General features: G+C 35.5%; 1 protein-coding gene across 1 annotated transcript in view; it reads right to left on the bottom strand.

Annotated features, from left to right (window-relative positions):
• LOC136835015 (probable serine/threonine-protein kinase DDB_G0275165) overlaps positions 1 to 16,738 on the bottom strand; it is a 161,909-nt gene extending 145,171 nt beyond the window's left edge. The window contains exon 1 of the mRNA XM_067098051.1: positions 15,252 to 16,738. The gene's annotated coding sequence lies outside the window, so the exon portion shown is untranslated. The remainder of the gene's footprint in view (positions 1 to 15,251) is intronic.
• Positions 16,739 to 21,026: the final 4,288 nt, after the last annotated feature.

Below are 21,026 nucleotides of genomic sequence, written 5' to 3'. Positions count from 1 at the left end.
CGCTTTCAAAATTTTTATGTACAAATAAGATTATTTATTTTATATATAAGTATTTCACTCCTTAGGTTATGATACAATAGATTTCTCACGAAGGGGCCCCAAGTCACTCTCAACCAAAGCTGGGATCGTATTCGAGGCTTTGCACCTTCAACAAAGCTACTACCACAAGAGTAACTCCCCAGGGCTCATTGTTGTGGTCATACAAAACAATGCCTCTAAGTTAAAACTGACCCACTTCATTAAAACCTCGACGCAAATCAATAAGCAGCAATCCTGACGGAATGTAATCCTGCTACGAGGCGACTATAAGAATTATGCAATACGCAGTCGCCAAATTCCTTCTTTTCAGTACATGCATTTCCTGTCGAATGTCTGAGATCTTGGTGTGTTCTCTAGTTGAATTTCTGTTGGGGTCTGTCGTGGGGAACGGAGGCTTCCTAAAATATTCGTCTCAGCTTGGGAATCGAGGAAAAAAGTGGCATGTACGACTTGCAAGGTCGACTACTTGACCATGCAGTGCCGGATCGAATGATATATTCGCAAAGCTTAAGAACTGTGTTCCTGCGTAAAGAATCCGGATGACCGTCTTAACACACGCACACACACATACATGCATGTATATATGTATATATACGAAAAACTTAAGAACAGTGTTCCTACATAAAGAATCGTGCTGACTGTCCTGAAAAACAAACATATACATATGTATATAGATGTATATATATTTATATATATACAGTGTATATGTATATATATATATATATCCTATAAAAATACATACATACATTTACATAGAATCTACTTGCCACTTTTAACAAGTAAACAAGTCGAGAGGTTGAGATGTCATCGTGGCTATTAAAAAGTACACAGACACACGCACATTACACACACACACACACACACACACACACACACACATATATATATATATATATATATATATATATATATATATATATATATATATATATATATATATATATATATATATATATATATATATATATATATATATATATATATATATATATGGCAGAGTGTTTCGAAATTAGAGCCCCTCCCTCTACAGCATAAACTAAAATTGATATGGACAAAAACAAAGTAATTCAGAACAGGTATTTATTTAAGTTTCTCTCTAAGTATTTAATATTTTATGTGCCATCTGCCTGTACCACAGCCTGCATTCTTGAGGGGTATGATTTTAGCAAATCGCAAAAAAGCTGAGACTCAAACTCCATTTCCTGAGCACTTCCGTCACTTCTCTTTGCAGGTCGTCGAGGCTTGGTATACCATCATAGTTCACTGCGCGCGCTTCAACACGATCCTTTAAGATACTACCAATGTTTTCACACACATTAAGGTCAGGGGAGCTACCTGGAAATTCACTTGACAACAAGAAATTAACACCACTGTTTCCAAGCGGCTCCTGCTTCTGAAGAGCCTTGAAACATGGTGCCTTATCATGCAAAAATGTGACTTCTTCAACAGATAACACATTTTCAGGATCTTTGAGGAAAGGAAATACTCCACCATTAAGCACAGTTTCTCTGAAGTATTCGCCATTCCATGACTGTCCTTTTTCTTTGATGATCCACATTAACTGGTTGGCTGTGAAACAGAGAAAAATTCCCAAACATTCAGGAAATTTCACAACTTGGTGATAGGGCACATCATCGCTGGTATCATCCAACTTTGCAGCCCAAATGATGTCATTTTTATGATTTGGATTCCTGACTGTGTAAATGAAGAATTCGTCTGATGCGGCAACATGGAGAAAGTAAGCTTCATCCCAGTCTTTAAGAAATGAACCACAAAACCATGCATGGTCTTCTCTCTGTTGCTGAGTGATGTTGGGCTTGCTGGTAACATGAAATGCCTTGATACCAGATTTTTTAACTCACGATATACAGCACTATAACTTCTCTTCTTTCCCCTTTTTGTCTCTAGTTCAAGCACCAATTTACGTAAAGACTTTCTTGGTCTACCCACTGTCTCAGCTATGATGTCTTTTGACTCCTGAGAAAGGACTTCAGGCTTTCCAAGATTCTCACTCTTTTCGCAACGACAGTCATATGGATTTTTGTTCCAGTTTCTTTTAACAAAGGATTCATCTCTTTTAATGTATTTAGCTATCCAGGAACGTGAAATGAAGGATGCGCATGCATCCCTGGCCTCTCCGAAGGTTATAGCCCGGATTCGGGCAATCCATCTGATTTCCTCCTAGTTGTTAGCCATGGCTGTATCTAACTCCGTCACTCAGTCTGAAAATACAAGAAATGTAAGATGAAAAATAGCTTAATAGAAACTTGAAATAATGTACTTGGAGATAGGCTATAGCAGAAAACTTCATAACTTTCCATTTGTTCTGTGGAGGGGTGGCTCTAATTTCGAAACACCCGGTATATATATATATATATATAGGCCTATATATATATAAATATATATATTGTATATACAAATATAGTGTATATATATGTTATATATAAACATATAGCTTATATAAAAGATAGATACACAACCTCCCACACTTAAGCAATGGACGTTTCTGTAAGCTTAGACCGACGGGACGAGTATTCTCGTTATGGAATGGATGCTGCTAGTACTCTTAGCGAAATGAAATTTTTTATTATTAAAATAGGGAAAATTATAACAAGAAGCCCATGGCCCACAATGCACACCAGAGTCATAGTGTTACGTAGGCAAGTTTATGATTAAGAAATTTCCTATATATTCATATGTGAAACTCTAACCTCTATTGTGATCTTACCCTGACTCCTAGGGTCTTGCTTTGAACCAACTTGAATCTACATTGCATGATGATGAACGCATACTGACTTGACAAAGTGTAGTCCCGTTATCCCTGCGATGATTCTTAAACATTTTTTTTTTCTGAATATCCTTAAGTAAAATATTGGATCCTGCTGTGGTCTCCGATCCTAGTATCTGGGACTACTGCTTGGAAAAGTATCAATCTACACCGTACATGTCATACCTTGAGTTTTGTCATTTCTAGAAGAGCTTTAAATTCATCAATTCTAATTTCACTATTCCTTAATCATCTCCCCTTCTGAGAGGCTGCGACCCTCACTTGAACAGACTTTAATTTATTCTATCCAAAGATGCTTTGTGGAAAATTTGGTTGAAATTGACCCAGTGGTTCTGGAGGAAAAAGTCTAAAATAACGGAGAACATGAAAACAGACGCCGCCCAAACTTTGACCAGAAAAAATCACAGAAGTTTTCAGCTCAGGCAAGCGAAAAATTTTTGGCAGATTGAGCTATCTCACGGTCTCCATCCGTAACGAATGGAAAAGCCTGAATGACCACACTCAGTCTGAATTGGCTCGGTAAATAAATAAACAAAAATGAAGATGATCAAAACACTTCAATAGTCAACCAGTATGGAAGGCCCTCAAACGAAATGAGTTATATTTTTAATAATCAAATGCTGACAATGAACTCGTTTATGACGGAAGATGCTTTTAGTGATTTTGACATAATGTAGATACAGTACTTTACATTTTAAAAAGTAAAAGCTTGGCTTAGAGAATACATCTATCATGATGACGTTTCCTTTTACATCAGAACAAAACCCAACACTGATAAATGCGCATATGTACAGGACAAAGGCGAACTTACAAAAACTAACTTCAAAGGACCAAATGACTAATACAGAGGCCGGTATCCTTTGAAAAATTCCCTCCCAGCCCCAATTTCTCTCTCCGAAAAGCTAGTTATGATAAGTAGCTAATGATTTAATCAAAATTATAAGAAGCGTGCACTTTCAAGGAGACAGCCGAATAGCTACTCATTTACCCAGCAATAAAAAACAAAAACGAAAGGCGCCATGCGTAATTTCCATATCTTTAGTGTTTATTATTTGCATTTACTCTTTCGGGCTGTTTACATGGATGCGTGAATATTTAATAATAATAATAATAATAATAATAATAATAATAATAATAATAATAATAATAATTATTATTATTATTATTATTATTATTATTATATACACATTTACACACATACATATAGGCTATATAAATATATATACATATATATTGAATAATAATAATAATAATAATAATATTATTATTATTATTACTATTAATACACATTTAAACACATACATATATAATAAATAATATATAATAATGAATAATAATAATAATAATAATAATAATAATAATAATAATAATAATAATAATAATAATAATAATAAAAATAAAATTGAACAAGATGTAAATAAATCTCTAACATACAATGTAAAAAAATAATAAAACAGGTAATAAAGACTGCTGCGATAAAAAAAAAGGAGAGAGAGAGAGAGAGAGAGAGAGAGAGAGAGAGAGAGAGAGAGAGAGAGAGATAAAAACGAACAAAACCATAATCGTCCCATAAAACAGCTCGGTTGTCACCATATAATAAAATAATGAGGCCCAATAGAAGGGCGTCACGGCGCGGTGAGAGATGATAATGATACCGGACTGACGAGAGCATGCGCGGTGACGGGGAAGGGGAAATTTCTCAAATGCATATTATTATTATCATTATTATTATTATTATTATTTGAAGGGCGTCAAAAACTTTTAGTGTATCCATGCCACCGAAAACGTTTATTATTATTATTATTAGTATTTGAAGCACGTCAAAAACTTCATTTTATTGCATCCAAGCGACCGAAAATGCATATTATTATTATTATTATTATTATTATTATTATTATTATTATTATTACGTCAAAAACATTATTTTATCGTATCCATGTCACCGAAAATGCATATTATTATTATTATTATTATTATTATTATTATTATTATTATTATTATTATTATTCGAAGAACGTCAAAAACTTTATTTTAATGTATCAATGCATTCGAAAATGTATATTATTATTATTATTATTATTATTATTATTATTATTATTATTATTATTATTATTATTATTATTATTACTTGAAGCACGTCAAAAATTTTATTTTAGTGCATCCATGTTTTCGAAAATGACAGGGGGTCGAGACGGCAAGTCCCGACCCTGCGGACGTTCTGTACCGTTCCGAAGATTGAAGCAAGTTACAATGCCTTAATTCTGCAAACTTATGACACAGGGGAAAAGAAAAAGAGGCTAGCTTTTGGGCTGGACGTTTATATATATATATATATATACATATATATATATATATATATATATATATATATATATATATATATATATATATATATATATATACATTTATACATATATATATATATATACATATATATATATATATATATATATATATATATATATATATATATGGATCCAGCGTTTTTTTATTATTATTATGAAGGGCAATTTGTTAAAAAAAATATATATCAAAAGATTCTAGAGATCAACAAGTATTATACACCAAGACATAACTATGAATTTCTTTACCCCAGAATTTTAAGACAGGCTATACTGCCCTAAAATGGAAGCTGCAGAAGCTGCAAAAATACAAAGCTGAGAAAAATGGTAGATACTTCCTTGCCTTACTACTGATTTTGCAGATACTGCAAATGGGACCCCCTAAATACTCGTGGAAAGCACTGAAGAATCATTCTGAAACTGCAGTATCTTGTGTGATTAGTGTTTCACGAGCCAAATAGGTGGCATATCTCAATTTCGAAAATTTTGCAGATACTGCAGTTTTCCATTTGAGGGCAGTATAGAAGTCTTCTTCAAGTTATATATTAAAAAAAAAACGCGCAACATACCCTGATGAAACACGCCGAAGAGGCCATTAACTCTTTTCGCAAACTTCCTTGGAAAATGGTCATAATGTTAAAAAAAACACGATCTAAGGACATTTTTAATAAATAGATTACAAAGAGGACTGAGGGGAAGAAGAAACAAAGGGAGCAAAAGACAAAAGACATGCCTGTCATTGTCAAAATTATATATAACAACTTCTCAGCAGAAAATGATATGAACATACAAATACTGAAGCATAGGTTAGTAAGATGCCAAAGGCTTGAAGCTACACATGAGAGAGAGAGAGAGAGAGAGAGAGAGAGAGAGAGAGAGAGAGAGAGAGAGATAACGAAAGCGTAAGAGTGCAAGCGTAAAGAAAAAACTTGACAGCGCCTCACATAATCACAGCGACAAAAAAGCCTTGATCAAATGAGCGAGGAAACGGATGATAGCAATTAACAACAATGATAACACACACGTGCACTTAAAGCCTGAATGATAGGTAATTACTGCTAATTGGCTATCTCTCTCTCTATCTCTCTCTCTCTCTCTCTCTCTCTCTCTCTCTCTCTCTCTCTCTCCGTTTGTATAAGAGAAGGCCGCAGGGGGGACTCACAATCTATTTTTCCCTCTGTAACTCAGGCTCTGATGAGAGAGTGAAGTGTGGAAGCCATAGACGAGCCTATTTCAATAAGGTAGATTATGAGATTCAGGGAAGATATATATTGCTGTAAGAACATAGTGAACAGTGGCCGAAAAGCACTTACAAACAGACAGACAGACAGACAGACAGAGGCAACCTTACACCGGTCTAAAATGAACAAAGAGAAAGGTTGAAGGTACAGTCACTTGCGGGATACACCAACCGAAACTAATTCCTATTTAAGAAAATTATTTCGCCCCAAAATAAAGCATTACCGGTGAAAGGAACAATGGCCTACCCAAGGAAAACGTTTTATATATATATATATATATATATATATATATATATATATATATATATATATATATATATATATATATATATATATATATATATATATATATATATAATGTATATATATATATTAGAAACAATCAACACACAGTCACGTGTGGAATAGAAATAAATTTCTGACTCATCAGGATCGAACCCAGGTCTTTCAATTGAAAGACGAGACCGTTGCCACAAGTGTGGCTTGGTTGGCAGCGGTTTCGTCTTTCAATTAAAAGACCTGGGTTCGATCCACATGAGTCAGAAATTAATATATATATATATATATATATATATATATATATATATATATATATATATATATATATATATATACAGTATAGGCTTCAATTATATCTATAAACACAGTTTGAGATCGAATGGCAACTATCAAATTTTTCGAGATTTTGTTGACATTATATAGAAAAACTATTATCAGATGTCCAAATTATATCATTACGAAAATTACCTGTTAATCGAGCATAATAGCAAGGAAATTACATCTCCACACTCCTCATGAGGAAGAAAATCCTCCAACGGGAACGGGGCATTTTCATAATCAATGCCCTCAACTAATAACTATACAAAAACGTCCTTTTTTAAATGTAAACCGCTTCCTTGAGCGAAACAATTGTAATTTCCTCTGATAAACAAGACCTTCATTTCTTACCGTTTCTGTATTTTCCGCTTCAGGAAAAGTATCACAGCCACCTCTTAAGTAAAGATTTGTCTTTATTTTTTTTTCGTGAGATGGTGTAATCTTCATTTGCCCTCCACTGTATGTGTTAAGCGATGTGCCTTGCTTTACTCTTAAATGCAAAGCAAGTATTATGAACGATATAAAGAAATTAAGCAGTTATGATGATCCTACGGGTGATAAATGCGTGGAAGAACTTACAATTAATTTCAGCTTCGGCAAACAAAAGAAGGAGGCTTATATTTGCGATAAACTGGTCCAGACCAAGAGAGAGAGTTGTTTGCAAAACTTAAGCAAGCATCAGGGGTTGTATAAAACATACGATAAGAAGACTAAATACGTTCTTGGGACTCTCCCATGCCGTAAGAAATAGTAAGCCTCCACTTCTGTATCTCACTGGGATTAAGAACCCATAGAAAAGCCTCCCAGAGGCTTCAGGATGACACCATTCTAAACTCACCAAGTATTCTCACCCAAGCTATTTGATCTACGTCGACATTCACCAATAAATTGGCACTGATCTCTCAGCAGTATTACTCCTCCAAAAATTGTTGTCTCTTATAATGACTTCTAGATTCATTTGTCACAAATGATTCTTTATATTAGTCATCAAGCGGGTTAAACCATTAGATTCCCATCTCTCAAGGCTAATTGAAGGTTGTCGGCTGCCATCCATCATCTAGCCATTGGCACTGTCACCCTTGTTAACCGTCCAACCTCTGTTGACTCGCACTACCAATTAATCTTTGTCAAAATACTCTTGGCAATGTTACGGAAGTTGACGATCTCGAGTTCAAGATAGACTGTGATGCTACCTTAAAACTCTACGCTCCTGTGCCTTGAGTTATTTAAATTAAATGGTATTTATTTTCTATTACCTGTTGTGCAATCAAGCCTATATTTACCTGCACGTAAAGTTTTTCTCTAAATACGTTTCTCATCTTCCAGCCAAGTTATTTAATTTCACCCATACGTAGTGCATTCTGGGTAAGCTTGTTAAGCAAGTTAATGGCTTTCCAGGCCTGTTCCATTTGAATATATTTCCACATTATGAATAATAATGACAAACCACTTTCGGCTGCCTTTTGAGCAGCTGATGGCCTTGCCAACTCAGTCATGATATTTACCAACTGTCTGCTACTCTATCAGCGAGTTAAACAGAATAGTTGACTTCATTACGTTTGTATAAATCAAAATAATAAATCCATTCATCACACGTTCCAACATCGTCTAAAAAATTCTCGGCAGTGTGATGGTCAATCATCGTCTTTTCTTTAGCCACCTTCGATCAGTGTCAAACCATTGTTGGATATATCACCTTTAATCATGCATTTGCTCTGCCTCTTGATATTGCAGGATGTTCTCAACCATCTTCCAGTTGATGTCAGTCATCTTGTCTGACCAATTCTGGTAAATATCAGGCTGCCTGCAATACACAGGCCACACAGCAACCCTTGCAATGACCACTCATACTAGGCTGAATCAACAGTCATTCTCGCTCAAACTTTTGTACAATTCAATCCTAGCTGAACAAGTCACTGCATATATCCCAATCACTGAAGGAAGCCACACATTTCTTGTATTTTATTTATTCTCTACAAATTAAAAGATTTATTACACACACATACATATATATACATATATATAATATATATACATGCATATATATATAATTGCATTTTACATTTTTTCTTAAAGATAATCATCGTTACTATTACCATAGGTAATTGTGGGCTCTCCACAACACCTCCACCCCACCCTTTCCATGCAATCATTCTTAAAGAATCTGAGTAACTACCGCGTACCTATACTTGTGGCAATAGGGGAATCTAAACCAGGGTTAGCAAATTATATTGCCTTGTGAAGGTGGTGCCCATACAACAACAGCCACAGTGCCAAGGTCCTCCACGATCAGGGGTGTGTGTTCATTTTTCCTAAAGGTACAGTTCCTAACTTTTATATCTATTTATTAAACGATAATTACGCATTCATAACTGCTAATATAATACGGACCAGTAACTGCATCTTACTTCATGGTTTTAGATTCTGCTACAGTTAAAATAAGAACAAAGTTTCTGCAATCCACGACAACCTACATAATATTGCCTGATAATTTCTAAGATGCGTCCAAACGCGTTATGGATCATGGTATTTCCAGTCTAATCAAGAATGCAATAAATGTGAGCATAGGCTTAAGCATTTATACTTCTGTAAATGTTACAATAACGATGCTGTTTTGACCCCTTACGAGTTTCAGTTTTCCAATATATTCATGTTCATGTGTATTTAATTATCGTTATAATTCAAACTAAGTACACATTCATAAGAAATGGACAAAATGTGCCATTAACTAGCTTGGCGAACATAAACAGCGAACGTAAAATGAGAGGAATAAAAAAAACAATGCCAAGTTATAGTACGACAATGACGAAACGATGAGTGAGACATGCCCCAAATTCTTGATAGTGTTTCATACATATTCAGAAAAATACTGGGATACGTAAACAAACTGATCGGAATATGAATACCCGAGTTAAGGAGAGAGAGAGAGAGAGCCTATGCTGCCGATGAACAAACCCATCCCCAACCCAATATTTGCACAGTTGAAATATGCACACTGTCACTCCAGTAACAACACGACCAATGCCAAAGTAAATATTAGGCGTCGCGATTAAAACTGTATTGCGTTATGGTCACTTTCACGTTTTCTGCACAAAGACTTTCGCAATACACTTTTCGAACCATTGTTTCATTCATCATGGAGTTAGACACTGAAGTTGTTTCAAGGCTTGACAAGGGAAGAATAGGGGAAAATTGATGACACATGCTAATTGAAATTTCTAAATGGATATATCCGTCCATAAAAACCCAGTTACAGTAGTTTCTTCATGTCTTTTATAGTGAATATTAACAAAGAATATTCACACCATATATAGGCTAGGCCTACATTCCCTTTAATCATACGCTACAGAAAAGCTTCTTTGCACTGACAATAATAGCGAAGACAAAATTTACGGAGATATTGACTATGAATATTTATACCACACAGAAAAAGGTTCACAGCGACATTAACTATGAATGCTTATGTCATATATAGGCCTACATTCTCTTTACTCATAAATTACAGAAAATCTTCCTTGCACTAACAATAAAAAAAAAGTGCATTTTCGACAATACTTTCCAAGGCATCTATCCCTCCACACTGGAATGCAGCCTTTCATCGCAATTTTCGCTGGCGCATTATTAGATAAAGCTTTCGAGGCGATACAGTACGTAACGCCACCCTAATAACGATGCAAATTACCATGAATTTTCCGAATATTTTACATGGGAACAATATGTTTTGTCAGTCGAGCGAGGAACCAAGCGAAGCGTGTCTGCTTATACACCTCACTCTGACATTGCGTTTAAGTGTAGGCTGAACACCATGTGATTTGGCATGCAGTCGTAATCTGCTGTTTTACCTCTACATGAAACCCTTTGTTCTGAAAATGCGTATTCTTCCCGTATACATAAGAGACTTTCAAAAGCCCATTTCTCTCAATAATATTATGTCTTTATTTCATATGTTTAATAGCAATTTCCTACGTGCTAATTTTCAGTTATATTTTTTTCGGTGTTTTTTTTTTTTAATTTGCCAATCAGTTTGTATTAATAATAATAAAATAATGATAATAATAATAATATCCACGTTTCAAAAACACAGAAACAGTTAACTTCATTTACTTATCTATACAAATCGGCTAATACCAACATTAAAGCACACGATAAAAAAAAAAAAAAAAGAGTCGCTACTTCTGTAAAGAAGAAAATAACTTCCCGGCTCTCACGAATCGCCAGCATCACGCGTTTTAATTTTCCACAATCACGTTTTTATTATTATTTCAATCATTTTACCAATACTACAATGAGGAAGAGAGTTACAAGCACAAGGAGTAATTCAGCATGTTATGCGCATGTCTTAGCCTGGGCTCCAGTAGAACTAACAATTTAATATTATAAATGTTCCTATTACAAAAGCCATATTGAAATCCTCAGGAAACATCTATAGAAGGAAGGTCGGTATTAGTCACAAGACTGTCGTGGCCACTGTGAAGGAATCCGGTTTTGCTTACACGATAACAGTGAACCCCCGATGATGAAAACGTGCATAAATTTCCTTGTTTTATTAAACTACGCGGTGGTCCAGTGGGAAATGACGGAGACATAGGTATTATGCAACGACTAGGTGACAGGGGATAGAGATTTCCGTAGGTGGTAAATGTAAATTCTATTCTAGGCTCCACTACTGCACCACCAGTCGCAATACTGACAGGCAATTTAACATCTGGTCATTTCCATAAACAATAAGGGATTCCAAAGTCCTCCTAATATGGCAACTCCTCATGGCACCAAAGGGATCTTGGGTAACTTTCCGGACACCGCAGTATTCAAATGAAGCATAACTCATATGTCAATTTGGATAAAACTTAAAGCAATGCGAGAACCAAAGAAATTCAACACTTGACATACCAGTAAACTAGGCCTATAATATATAACCTATATCAGATGACTTGCAAAATTTGTAAACCATAACGAAACCCAGTATAGGTGAAAATATTTCCGCTCTATTTCCACTTCTAAAATAGAGGTAACAAAAAACAAGTTGTAACCTTTTAAAAGTACATTGAGCATTATTGGTAATTTGCGCGCGTCACAGCATGCGTTCTGTCGTGTGTTGAATTTTAAATCAACGGCCGTTTCTGGAGAGCTGTCAAGTTAAAACGTTTTGCCATATATAGCCTAGCACGGAATGTCATCTCACACAGTTCTTCGCAATACATTCGAAACGATGTTTGTAATTTTCGGTGCTAAAATTAAAAACGAAATACCGATTTCTCAGACAAAAATTAAAAATCTTACTTTTCACTTACCGTACTTTAAATGACAGCTAACATGAAAGTAGGTTATAGTTCTAACAAAAAGAAGGGCATAACACTTCTTTTAACTAGAAATCGTACCACGATACTTGTTCAACTTTTGGTGAATGAGTATGCTTTAATTTGCTAAAGTGATACCTTTATAGACCAATTGCCACTATCTAAATCTTAGTAAGACAAGTTTTTAGCACTAAGGCAGTCACCCATAACACGATAATTCCCATCTAGGCCGTCTTTAGTTTCTGCCTTCCTCAGATCTAACTGACTTAGAGTCTGACATTAACAGCGAACAAAGAGAAAATGATATTAGTTCTAGGCCTATAGCATCGTTCGAGTGTCTTTTTGTAAGCCCAGAACTCATTTGGTCCACCCGGCAGGTCCATTTACTTGTCTATAGTTCTTGGGAAACTTGTTCTACCGCATCAAAGATTTATAAGCAGATATTTTAATTACTCTTTAATGGGCCTAAATTTCGCATCGATAAGCCTATCTCGTGGGGATTCATTCTTTATTAATTGACAGCTTTTTCAACAAATCTTTTGGTATGACTTTATAGTGAATGTTCAGTATTTTTTATGATTACATAGGTATGCAACAGCATTTTTAACGTATCCACATTTAAGCATTTCTTCATGAGGGCCTGAATTTCTATATTTGATCGGCCATGTTTAGACATTAATCAATCAACACTCCCATTTACACTATCTTTCATTTAGTTTTGACTTTGTTGATATATGATATTCATCAAACTCTTGACAGCCTTCGTTTTGTCTCATTTTTTGGTTATAATCCCTTCAAGTACGGTATTCTTCGTAATTGGGTACAATTGCGTATCATCAGCGGAAAACTTATCATGTCCCTTTTTTTTTGTAATCCAGAATCATTCGATACAGTATACGCTGTAGTGTCGTCATAGCCTCTGAGGCAGGCCTGCACCTCTTGACAAACATTTTGGGACAGACCCCCAGCTTCACCTAGTGACATTGCTCTTAAAGTATTCCAACCATCGTCTTCTAAACTCCTGTATCATAAATTAATGTACTACTGTATCAAATTTTGCATTTAATTCTAGTAATACCAGTAGTAACGCGCACTTATCATTATCTATGTAATATTTATCATGGGGCATACTACTTCGGTAGAGTGATTTTTCAGAATGGCTGGCTGATTTTCTGGTACGGTAAGTATTGTTCCTTTCAATGGCCTGCTGGTCTGCCACGGTTTCAGTCGTTTGATATTGTTCGATACGATTCTGAACACTCATTTCCTTATTCTTGAATTTGATTTTACCACCTGTCACTTTCTCATTGTACGGGTAATGATGCTGGTCTAGACTCTTATTTATTTCTTTATTATAAGTCTGCTACCTGGCGTCTTTTTCCTCTACTTATTTCCGGCTAGCTTATCTTATTCCAACCATTAAGGCGTCGTGAGTTTTCTTTAATTTCAACTCCTTTGACAATAATCGGATAATTTTGATTACATTCTTGGCTAAATCTTAACATAATATTTAAAGGAAAGCTTGAACATCGTTAACATTACTCTGCCTTACTTCAGTGACAAGCTACAGTTTGTATTATTTGAAAAGCACTTGTACATTCCGCTAGAAATGTAAATGGGTTGAAATCTCTCTCTCTCTCTCTCTCCCTCTCAAAGTATGTTGAAGATAATCGATTTATAGTAATATGAGAGGTCTCAATGCCCTCGACGTCTAGATTTTCCAGCACTCACTTTTACCGACACTTGATAGCCAAGGTAATGTATGACCAGTGCCCTTGGTGGTTTATCGAACAATGATAATTTTAGATGCTTATAAAGTCATTTACTCTTCCGTTTTCTCTTATTACCAATCAACAAACAAATCTCAACATAAAAGTGTCTGATTTATTTATCATCGAATGCATTTAGATGGTCTTCTGGTTCATTAATAAATTCTATTTCATTTGTATTCGTTGGTCTATATACCGCCACTCTTATATCTATGCAAGACGTCTCTAAAAATATTTCAGTCTTATTCTTTAATGTAAGGTTTTTGTGTTGTCGATAAAATTTTATTTTGTTTTCATCTGTCTTTTATACCGTGAGTTTCTGTTAGCAGACAGTTTATGTCCGGCTTCTAATCTTATTTATACATATACATATGTATTTATATATATATGTATATGTGTATTTATGTATTTATATATTAATTATATATGTATATATACGTACATACTGTATACTGTATGTATTAATACATATATGTATGTATATACACATATATATAGTATATATATATCCTATATATACTATATTCAATGATATTCTCTTCTTTGTTCTCTTCGAGGACATTTGCTGTCATTATCTCTTGAGGATTTTATCTCATGTAATGTTTACTTCTTCATTATTTAATTATCTAATTTTTTACAACTTGAAACTTATGTCATTTGTCGGAAAACTCCATTAGCCAATATCCATCTTTATCTGGCTCCGTACATTCTACTGGAATTTCACGAGTCAAGGGCATACTGATTTTCTGCTGCCCACTGCAACTTTCGTTGAAAGACCGTTGATTTTCGTGTTATAATATTCTGTTTTTAGCTTTTACTAACCTGCGTACTGTTGCTTTCCCCCCCTTTTTTTTTTTTTAATCTGCCTTGACGAACTCTGTTGCGTTTCTCTAACATGCTAATTGTAACAAAATTAACTTGAGGGTATCGACATGCCACCCATTTTTTACAGACATCCTTTTCCTTATGCAATAATTATTTCATAAAAATCTCATAATCGCGAGTCACATATTGATGTCTGTTGTATGTATATATTCTATAAATATGTATAAAGCGAAAGCTTTCGAGAACCTGTTCGATTCTCCTTATTGATAACTTTCATTACAAGCGAAACATGCTTAATATGTCACTGAAAAGAAGAAGGAAAATGGACTGACAACAAAATTTAAACGCCTTACCTTATCCGGGCGAAGATAAAACAAAGTGCCGCTGCTGGATAGCTGGATGTCTCCCTTTTTTCCTTTTAGTTTTAAATGTCATTAAACCTCGAAAACCGCAGTATCCTCCTCTACCGTTAGCACGGCAAGCAAAGGCATCCTGTCGCTTCTTTTAAAAGCAATTTGCAAAACTACTCTTCCCCTCTCTTCCTCTCTCTCTCTCTCTCTCGGCAAGTCCTCTTTCGACAGAAGCCTCAACCTAGGCCTAAGACGCTGTCAATTTACAGTATTGGCAAAGTTTATTATAGGCCTAGGCTACGACGCTATCGGATTCTTCAGTTCTCGTTTTACACATTTAGCTTAACCTTAACTATACTGCCAATTGACGTAAATAAATGTTTTGATTTACAACTTAGTTAGGCTATTGCAACGTTACTTAAATCATATTGTTTGTTTAACACTATACGAATATATTTATTACTATCCCACAGCATTTTTTTCTTTTGTAAAATCTTAATCCTCAATTTTCAGTAAAAGTAACGTTACACCTCACATCATTCATTCACTGGCACTTCAGTTAGCACATTAAATTCGATTGTTATCACATTAATTGCCACACGACAGGGCTAAAACATAGCTTCTCATTTTAATGAAAAATTACCCGAAGATATTTAGATCAACATCACATGGACTGTTCACCATGCACGAATAGACTAAATCACTTTCCTTCTCACTTACACTTTCGTCACTATTCCAAATTCACTTTCTATATAGTAAACAAGTTGGTAGATTGTATTGATACGTATCATCCAGGATGCCTGAGAAACACCTTGAACACTAAGTATAAGGAGAAACTAAAGTCACCATCAAATTACAACAAGCGTGAGATAACTTGACCTGCGAGAGTGAACGTATCCAGAGAGGCGAACGCGTACACCCTCTCTCTTCGGTTGCCTTCACTTGACTGGCGAGTTAGTGGTGCCTGGTGGTTTGGATTTACCAAACCGCTGAATGACAACGCTGCCAGGTCGCCAATTAGAAGCTGTTTTAGCCAATTGTAAACAGGTTTTTAACATATATTCACACACAATTTATTTTCTGATCATTAATCTAACATTGTGAAGTAATTTTCAGCTCTCGAAGTGTAACTCACAGACATGAAATAGCTATAGCGAAACACGATGCAGGGGATGTGTTTTCTGAAAAACAGACCTATCAAGGATGAATTCAAATAATAATTATTTATGCAGTGTATTCATCTCGTTGGCTTTTCGATTACCCTTCAAGTCAGTTAGAGGTCATAAATTCCAATCCACGACGACAAAACATACTTGAACTTAGTGATCCCGAAACTAAACTGCCATCACAACCATTAATCAGTCCCTCTTTTCTCAGATGACTTTGTAGCATCCGTCATGCAATCTGTTCTCACATTTACTTGACAGAGATCTGCTGCTGTTTGATTAAGCTGGCTTTATGACAGCACAGGCTCTTGTTCCTTTAGCAATCTGCAGAGAGAGATTCGTATGAAGAGAAAAAAGTTTAGTTTTTATTACAATGAATTATCTTAGTATCAGCTGTTGATGATTATAATTGCCGTCATACCAGCTGCTTGAATAAATCCGGTCAATATAACAGGTATTAAATAATCCCTTTAGAATAATGGTATATGTCGAACTCCAGGCATTAGTTCTCCTGTACCCTTTAATTTTTTCCTATGTACGCTGTAATATTCAATTCCGAGAAATCAAATTATTTTTCCACTGTTACGAAGACCACCACTGAATCATTTCAATTTCTAAAATTTGCTCATACGTGTAATTCATAATTATTTTCTAATCTAGAAATGATCCTCGAATTCGATTAGAGCAATTTCTTTCAAAACGAAAATGACATGCATTTAAATATGCATTGCCATTTACACTCTTTATCCAAAACTAACTAATCTATGACAATTCTTGGAAAAATAATGTAGTACGATTATTTATTATCAATTGTGGGAGCGTGGGGTGAGGGTTCATTGTAGTATTTAATATTACTTTTTTTTTTTTAGAAAACAAAAGTTTCAGTGATGGTAGCGAAAAAATAAGGAATTCGCCATGATGATTTTGCCTTCACTTCATGGAAATCCTTTGTCAACCTCCGTTACGTTAGTCTCGACGTTATGGCCAAGGGTATACACTTACAGGCAAAATGAATCTCCATTTCATTGCTACGAAATCTGTATATTGTATCTGTTTTATTACCCACTCCACTTTTGTTGTGTATAACAGACCGAATTCCCTTCGCCGGACTAGTAGGAGTCGTCCAGTACCGTGTTCAATTGATTTTAGAAAATGGCCTCTGGGTGAATCCGTTTTTACGGATATTTGAATTAGCACAGAGTTCGTTAGTTTAATCTGTAAAAAGGAGTTATGATCATTTCATGACCACAAGATATGCGTAGTCATTTCCGTGCCCCATGCATCAAATGAATATCAAGTACTTGTGACGATCGCTTGTAGCTACACACATTTACCTAGCAACTCGCAAATGAGAAGGTAGGTAAGCTGTTTTTTTTTTTTTTCTTTAGCCAAAATTTAGTAGTTTCTTCTCGTCAGACATCACTATAGTACAGTAAGAAACTATTTTTCAAGTTATTTCAAACAAGAAAGCTAAAAAGATGAGAGAGCGCATCATACAACCCACGATCCTCATACAACCCAAAACTGCACAAGCAGAACTGACCGTTGGAGAGAGAGAGGTTGGATGGCAACACCGCACATCTTGGATACCTCACACCGCTTGCGTGCTGTCCCTCCGTTATCCTCCCTCGCCGAGCAAATTCCAGAATGCCCCACATTCCATAATCGCGCCTTTACTTAAGACTTCCCTGCCAGGGGCAATTTGCCTAACCATGTCCTAATCCCTTAGAACTGGCTACATTCCTCGCTATATTTCGCTTTCTCAAGGCATCTTCTGTTGTTCTGGTCACAAGGCGACCCAAGTCTGCACGTAGTGGTTCATTAGAGTGAGATGAGTGAACATACCTCTCTGTCTGTATTACCTGTTTCCATTCCTCTTCTTCTTGTTCTTCTTCTTCTTCTTCTTCTTCTTCTTCTTCCACCTATTATTATTAGGGACACCATTTTAAAGAAAACAAAACCATGGGAAATTTACGAAGAACAATTATTAACTTGCATTTGCATACGGTAAGTTATTTGGAAATAATTCTTTATGGTAACGAAATTCGATGTTTCATGACTATTCTTTACATAGGCCCACATTCTTTGGAAAAAAGCTATAAGGCCTTTATCTGAATAATAATAATAATAATAATAATAATAATTTTCTTTAAATGAAGTGTAACATCTACATGTAATTTTGTGATTTACTGAACTTCTGTATTTTCTATAAAGGATCATAAGTAACCCAGATGTCTATCACAAAAAAATGAAACAAAATAAAATAAAATAAACACAGGAATGACAAAGTAAAATTTCATAGGTTTGAAAAAAAGAATTGTCTTGTGAAGATCAACATTATTAAAGAATTTTAAGGCTGTTATGAAAACCAAAGTATAGACACAGTGCGGAAGCTTGGCATTTATGATAATTAAAATTATTACAAGTAAGAAAAGTCTTCAGGTTATGTAAATGTGTATTAGGACGGAATAGAACCCAGATGGCCACCGGATACAAAGAAGCTCCTGTTACATACAATCGGTTAAGGAAAAATACAATAAACGGGAAAAGAGCATCGAATAGGCAGACTAATTTCTGCTTTACGAACACTTAAATTCTGATTCTATTAATATCTTATTTAATGATCTAGTTACTTATTTATTTAGCGTCCGGATAATAAAATATTTATGATTACATCCAGTGGTTAGAGTTATGAAAAATGACACTCAATTTGCCAGATGAGTTCAACAATGGAAGAATATTTCCTGGGGTCAAGTTAAGTATACCTTAGTTTTACCAGACCACTGAGCTGATTAACAGCTCTCCTAGAGAGGGCTGGTCCGAAGGATTAGACTTATTTTACGTGGCTAAGAACCAGTTGGTTACTTAGCAACGGGACCTACAGCTTATTGTGGAATCCGAACCACATTATAGCGAGAAATGAATTTCTATCACCAGAAATAAATTCCTCTAACTCTTCATCAGCCGGCCGGGGAATTGAACTCCGGCCCATCGAGTGACAGTCCGCAGCTCTACCGACTCACCCAACGAAGAGCTTTTCCAATGCTGCCCTTCAGAGGACTCCTGGAAATTTAAGCAGGCAATCTTGCCTAGAAGTATTTGATATGACAAACCTTCTCTTATGTATCTGAACCACTAAATTCCAAATTACCAAGCCAACGTAATGTCAGGTCATGAATCTAACACAGAAAAAGTAGAACCAGATAAGCCTCAGTGACTGAGCGGCTATAGTGTTTGCCTATAGAAACTTACTGGTAGGTGGTTCAAATACTCCAAGATGAGATTTGTCTTATTGTTATTATTAGTTAAGGAGAACACAGGGTCACCTTTGTAGATTCTCATAGGGCTCGCCAGAAAGGTTTCCTCCCATACAAAATGGTAAAATTGGAGCAAGTTAAAGGAAATGGACATCTAGGCGAGACTACACCAAATGGAACGGATAAGATGTGACAAGAAATGGTAAAGAAAGCAATGCTTCTGTTGCGGGTAAAGAAATGCTTCTACATACCACTTTTCTTCAGTTATGCCTCCCCTGCACAGTTCAGGGCACAACTAAGACGGTATAAAATTCGTGAAACCTACTAAGCCTATGTACTGCCAGGGGAATTGTAAATTCCACTCAGGCGGTGATTTTTAGTTGTCTGTAAAAGAAAACTATTATGCCGGCTTTGTCTGTCCGTCCGCCCTCAGATCTTAAAAGCTACTGAGGCTAGAGCACTGCAAATTGGTATGTTGTTCATCGACCATCTAATCATCAAATATACCAAATTGCAGCCCTCTAGCCTCAGTAGTTTTTATTTTATTTAAGGTTAAAGTTAGCCATAATTGTGCATCTGGCAACGATATAGGACAGGCCACCACCGGGCTGTGGTTAAAGGTTCATGGGTGGCGACTCATACAGCATTATACCGAGACCACCGAAAGATAGATAGATCTATTTTCGGTGGCCTTGGTTATACTGTATACGCTGTACAGAAGACTGGATTACGCAGAAGAAACTTTCGGCGCATTTTTTACTTGTTTTATGATAAGCTGGCCTTATACAACCACGGGTCCTAATGTGTTAAAAGGTATAAAGGGCTTGGTGTGGGATTCTTTCCTAACCAAACCAGTCGAGACGATCCACTAGGATGGCGTGGTTATAACTTCGAGTGTATGTAGACACTGCTGAAAGATTCCGTCTTTACTGAAATCGGGGAAAAGGGCTTTAGTAAAATGTTAAACAACTCTAGGTTTCTTTGGTGTGTGGTGTGTGTTGTATGTAAAATATAAACATTTATAATATTTCTTATATATATATATATATATGTATATATGTGTGTGTGTTTGTGTGTGTGTGTGTAAGTGTATGTATGTAAATATATACATAATTTCTTCACCATTAGGTCATTTTCTATGTAAGGTGTGGTTTCACAGAAAAATTATACAACTGGAATTACCATGTCAATTACGTATTAAAACACGCTTTGATCCATGGATTTATTTATGCAGTATGTAATTATAAATTCTTCCCATACCTAAAACGAACACGCTGTGACTTCGTTCTCCCTTACCCTGCTGGTATTTGAATAAGCAAATACCCAGTCGAAAAGGCGCAGCAGATTCATAGCAA

Source organism: Macrobrachium rosenbergii, chromosome 54 (assembly GCF_040412425.1).
Source record: "Macrobrachium rosenbergii isolate ZJJX-2024 chromosome 54, ASM4041242v1, whole genome shotgun sequence".
Taxonomy (NCBI): Eukaryota; Metazoa; Arthropoda; class Malacostraca; order Decapoda; family Palaemonidae; genus Macrobrachium; species Macrobrachium rosenbergii.
The sequence above is the reverse complement of the archived record's forward strand: the minus strand, read 5'-3'. Positions and strand labels throughout refer to the sequence as shown.